Source organism: Myxine glutinosa, chromosome 11 (assembly GCF_964187855.1).
Source record: "Myxine glutinosa chromosome 11, kmMyxGlut1.1, whole genome shotgun sequence".
NCBI classification, from domain to species: domain Eukaryota; kingdom Metazoa; phylum Chordata; class Myxini; order Myxiniformes; family Myxinidae; genus Myxine; species Myxine glutinosa.
The window spans coordinates 70,838,371-70,844,370 of NC_136271.1; the positions used below are offsets into that span (position 1 = coordinate 70,838,371).

The following is a 6,000-nucleotide window of genomic DNA, read 5'->3' on the forward strand; positions in this document are numbered from 1 at the left end:
AGTCACTATATATTCACACTCACTGTAGCCCCACTAAACCTGTAGAGTCAACACAGTGTACTGGCGTCGAGTTTCACCCCCTCAGAGCACAACGTAACAGCTTATCCTCAATGAGAGGGGTTGTTGTCGTTCGTCTGAATGACTGTTCGTGTGTGCAAGAGCTACACAAGGACATGGTCACCTTGGCCAAGGTGTCAGTGATCACCACCAAAACTGTACATCGATTATAACATTCCCAACATATAATATCTAGCATTTAAAACACAATGTCAGTTTGTGTGTTTGTACAGATGTCTGTCCCCCTTCATAAGGTTAGGTTTAAAGTTCAATCTTTTACCACGAATGTGTGTTCACTAGGGTCTATTTGTGAAGATAAAACAAACCCGAAAAACATTTTCCATAAAAGAGTAATTGTCTCTTCTATTGGAATTGTAGACGGTAGCTTGCACACCAAGCCTCAATGGCGGTGTACAGAATGTTTTGTTTTTTTAATAACAATAAATACAAGGTGCAGGGAGGTGAAATTCACTGCACATGATGCACAACATGCACAGAGTAAAACGAGTCTTCATTTAACTCTGCCGGGTGCCTAAAAAATAAAGAAGATACAAGCACACCTGACACTAGGCCAAGGCTTCAGACTTTGGCACGCTCATGAGGCTGCACCGTCGAAGAAACTGTTCCCACCCGTCATATTTGACTGGCTTTTTACCAGTTATTAAATAATGTGCGGTATGAATGAGGTATAAGAGCGATGACAAAATGAGATAAAGGATATTTTTATGCCTCCGCCCCCAATGGTCATTATGTTTTCGGGTTGTCCGTCCGTCCGTCTGTCTGTCTGTCTGTCTGTACATCCGTACGGGCTAAACCTCGTTTTTCTCAGCAACCACATGTCCGATTGAGATGAAACTTTCAGGGTGGGAGTGACACCCATGCAGAATGTGTTAATGATAATTGTGACGTCATGGGTCATGTGGTATGGCAGCCATCTTGGATTAAACTCGGATAATAAAATATATACTTCTCGGAAACCGCTGAATGGAAAGAATTTGAAACCTGGCACATTGTCCAATACTCCCAATGGCGGACAAACGCATGATAATGATGACATCATAGGTGAAGTGGTATTCCAGCCATAAATGTTTTAATTGAATACCTTATCCAAAAAATCTGAAATTGCATGCACATGATCTCTGATCCATTTGTATTGAAATATTACATTTATGACATCATAGGTCACATGATTTGGCAGCCATATTGGAGTGAAGGAAAGGAAAATATTAAATAACTATATCTCCGAAACCGCTTACCCTAATGATGCAAAATTTTACAAACGTCATCTAACAACATCATTGCATATAGTTTGAAAATGAAGATGTCGTAGGTCACGTGGTTTGGTAGCCATATTGGATAGAAAAAGGAACCTTATCCGATCAACATGAAACTTCACAAACGTGATCTCCAACCCATACATATGCAGAGTGATGGCATCTACCCGTTGTGGGACTATGCGGAGGCATATGTCACATGGTTTTAATGTCATATGTCACATGGTTTTTAATGTCATATGTCACATGATTTGGCAGCCATATTATATTGAAAGCCGATATTTTAAAAAAAAAATACCTTCTCCGAAAACGCTTCACCGATCGATGTGAAACCTGTCCTGTGGTAAAAATGTGATACTTCAAAAGAGCTGGAGGGATTTAAACCAAACTTGTTTATTTTTAGGACAGTGAACGAGGGCATCTACCCATTGTTATGGGCAGGGACTACACGGAGGCATATTGGTGACACAGTCGCATTGCTATAGTTTAAAAAAAATCTCATATAAGCAGGACATTTGAACAAAAGCGAAAGGTGAAAATTTATCACAGACTCGAATAATTATTTGAAAATTAAAGTACAAGGACACATGAAAAACTGGCTGGACACAATTTTACTTGCTGGATGGGAAACTGCATCTCCTGGCATTTCTTCGAATTTGTCAAACAGGACGACGCAGAGGCACTTCGAGCTGTCTAGTCTGCGTTTGAATCCTACCCAGGTATAAAGTGTCTGATTGGTTTTGCAAGATCTACTAGCGTTAGCTGGTGGGTGTGTTAAAGATCCCACAGGTGTCTTTTGTGAAGAGTAGGCGAGTTACCCCTGGCAACCTGAAGAAATTACAAACTCCTGCCACCTGGAGTTCATTATCAAGTATGAAGATTCATGCTGCAGGCCAGCAGATTCATGAAAGCCTTGGGCGAAGAACGTCCGCACAAGAAGGTGGGAATAATCAGAGCTGTTAAATAAGTCATAGTATAGACTATAGGGTATTCAGATGATGAATTGTGCAACGTTCAATTGAATGTGGACAATTTTTCAGAATGCATATGGGATTACAATTTGACAAGGAAGGCCTTATTAAGTCTATGTATGTATATCGGAGCAAACTCAATGGGGGCTAAAGCTGCAAAAACATTGCTGCTGACATTGACAAGGAACACGAATGAGAAGAAAACACTAAACGCATCACCGTGACGTTGGAATTGCAAAAAACATCACATGGGAATTCTTTGTCTTGAATTTAAGGACTATTATCTTTCGGTGAGGGCTCAAGCATGCTTTTCAAATGTGGAGAAGAAAGGCAAACTAGAGCGAAGTCGACGACGTGCCATTGCAGATCCCCACATTTCCCACCTAAAGCAAAGTTGAAAGATGGCAAAAGATTCCACCAGGAATGACCCAATATCGAATTTTCAGTTTTAAAATATTTGGTTTTGAGATCCTGTGACCCTAAGTCCCCACGCTGTGGGGCATGGACCGGGGGTTAAATCCCAAAGATCGTTACATATTTCATGCGTCCCCCAATCCTGATTGCATAAACAAAGTTTAACTTTAAAATGTTTTAAAATGTGCCCGTAATTGAATTTTTTGGTATTTGACCTTTTGACCACACCTCAGGGTCACAGGGAGCAGGGCCAAAAATTATACAGCTCTTGCACCTTCTTGCCATCTGATGATCATAACTACCAAGTTTGGTCAACTTCTACACAACCGATTAGGATGAGATTCCATGACAGACAGACAGACAGAGAAGGAAACACCTCTGAGGGATTGAAGAGAGAGACAGGGGGAGAGAGAGAGACAGAAAGGGAGAGAGAGACAGGGAGGGAGATATACGTGGGTAGAGAGTGAGAGGGGGTGGGAGAGCGAGAGAGAGAGGGGGAGGGAGGGAGGAAGGGAGGAAGAGAGAGAGAGGGGGAGGGAGGGAGGAAGGGAGGAAGAGAGAGAGAGGGGGAGGGAGGGAGGAAGGGAGGAAGAGAGAGAGGAGGTAAGAGGGAGGGAGAAAGACGAGAGAGAGGGAGGAAGATAGAAGTGGGTAGAGAGTGAGAAAGAGTGGGAGATGGAGAGGGAGAGGGAGAAAGAGTGGGAGAGGGAGAGGGAGAGGGAGAGGGAGAGAGAGATGGGAGAGAGAGAGATATGGGAGAGAGAGAGATATGGGAGAGAGAGAGATGGGAGAGAGAGAGATGGGAGAGAGAGAGAGAGATGGGAGAGAGAGAGAGAGAGATGGGAGAGAGAGAGAGATGGGAGAGAGAGAGAGATGGGAGAGAGAGAGAGATGGGAGAGAGAGAGATGGGAGAGAGAGAGATGGGAGAGAGAGATGGGAGAGAGAGAGATGGGAGAGAGAGAGATGGGAGAGAGAGAGATGGGAGAGAGAGAGATGGGAGAGAGAGAGATGGGAGAGAGAGAGATGGGAGAGAGAGAGAGATGGGAGAGAGAGATATGGGAGAGAGAGATATGGGAGAGAGAGAGATGGGAGAGTGAGAGAGAGAGATGGGAGAGAGAGAGATATGGGAGAGAGAGAGAGAGAGAGAGAGAGAGAGATGGGAGAGAGAGAGATATGGGAGAGAGAGAGATATGGGAGAGAGAGATATGGGAGAGAGAGATATGGGAGAGAGAGATATGGGAGAGAGAGATATGGGAGAGAGAGATATGGGGGAGAGAGAGATATGGGGGAGAGAGAGATATGGGGGAGAGAGAGATATGGGGGAGAGAGAGATATGGGAGAGAGAGAGATATGGGGGAGAGAGAGATATGGGGGAGAGAGAGATATGGGGGAGAGAGAGATATGGGGGAGAGAGAGATATGGGGGAGAGAGAGATATGGGGGAGAGAGATATGGGAGAGAGAGATATGGGAGAGAGAGATATGGGAGAGAGAGATATGGGAGAGAGAGATATTGGGGAGAGAGAGATGGGAGAGAGAGAGATGGGAGAGAGAGATGGGAGAGAGAGATGGGAGAGAGAGAGATGGGAGAGAGAGAGATGGGAGAGAGAGAGATGGGAGAGAGAGAGATGGGAGAGAGAGATGAGAGAGAGAGATGAGAGAGAGAGATGGGAGAGAGAGATGGGAGAGAGAGAGATGGGAGAGAGAGAGATGGGAGAGAGAGAGATGGGAGAGAGAGAGATGGGAGTGAGAGATGGGAGTGAGAGATGGGAGAGAGAGATGGGAGAGAGAGATGGGAGAGAGAGATGGGAGAGAGAGATGGGAGAGAGAGATGGGAGAGAGAGATGGGAGAGAGAGATGGGAGTGAGAGATGGGAGAGAGAGATGGGAGAGAGAGATGGGAGAGAGATATGGGTGGGAGAGATGGGGGAGAGAGAGAGAGATATGGGTGGGAGAGATGGGGGAGAGAGTGATGGGGGAGAGAGAGATGGGGGAGAGAGAGATATGGGGGAGAGAGAGATATGGGGGAGAGAGATATGGGAGAGAGAGATATGGGAGAGAGAGATATGGGAGAGAGAGATATGGGAGAGAGAGATATGGGAGAGAGAGATATTGGGGAGAGAGAGATGGGAGAGAGAGAGATGGGAGAGAGAGATGGGAGAGAGAGATGGGAGAGAGAGAGATGGGAGAGAGAGAGATGGGAGAGAGAGAGATGGGAGAGAGAGATGAGAGAGAGAGATGAGAGAGAGAGATGGGAGAGAGAGATGGGAGAGAGAGAGATGGGATAGAGAGAGATGGGAGAGAGAGAGATGGGAGTGAGAGATGGGAGTGAGAGATGGGAGAGAGAGATGGGAGAGAGAGATGGGAGAGAGAGATGGGAGAGAGAGATGGGAGAGAGAGATGGGAGAGAGAGATGGGAGAGAGAGATGGGAGAGAGAGATGGGAGAGAGAGATGGGAGAGAGATATGGGTGGGAGAGATGGGGGAGAGAGAGAGAGATATGGGTGGGAGAGATGGGGGAGAGAGTGATGGGGGAGAGAGAGATGGGGGAGAGAGTGATGGGGGAGAGAGAGATAACAGAAAAAGGAGGAAGTCAATGGCCTCTGTTAAGCAGAATACCATGAAGAGGTAGACAGGTAGTGCATGTTATAAAAGTTTAACAATCTCGTCCGTCGGTGGTCTCGTTTCTCGTTCTCCAAAACCCTCCATAAGTTCATCTCAACGTGAAGTTAAGTCGTTGTGGTGTGAAGGAGGGGGAGTTTCAGGTGTTGGAGTCTATCTCCCCTCCACCACCCTTTGCAGGTACATTAATCGAACAATTCTAACTTTGCTTTCATTAAGTTAAGGTGCTTTTCTCTCATTATTAATGCCAATGACGTCGCGTTATCACAAAGCTTCTGCTTCCACGGTCCCGTCCAGTTTAGTTTCCACAACAAAAGACAAAAAGAGTGAATGGGCAGCATGTCGTCGCCAGCAATCTCCAGAGAGTATAACTAATACATTCTTTTGTACTTGTAGTTCACATCGTGCACGGCATTCAGATCGCAACTCTGTGTAACTCTTACTGAATGAAGGAGTAACGTGACGCACAAAGTGTCACTTCTCCTCATTATACCCTCATGGCTTGATCTAAAATGATCGACGCGATGATTACAACTACTGTACTACTCCTACTCCATCTCCCTCAACACATGAGCTTGACCGTTTTTCAATGCCAGCATCAGTGATTGTACTCCAGTCCGCGTTTTACCGAATCCCGCCGTCTCTGTGACGTTCCACGAGGACAAA

At 45.7% G+C, this 6,000-nt stretch overlaps 1 protein-coding gene across 2 annotated transcripts in view; it reads right to left on the bottom strand.

The window, feature by feature from the left end:
* LOC137418138 (echinoderm microtubule-associated protein-like 2) overlaps positions 1–6,000 on the bottom strand; it is a 165,890-nt gene that overhangs the window by 159,417 nt on the left and 473 nt on the right. The gene's annotated exons all lie outside the window — the stretch shown is intronic.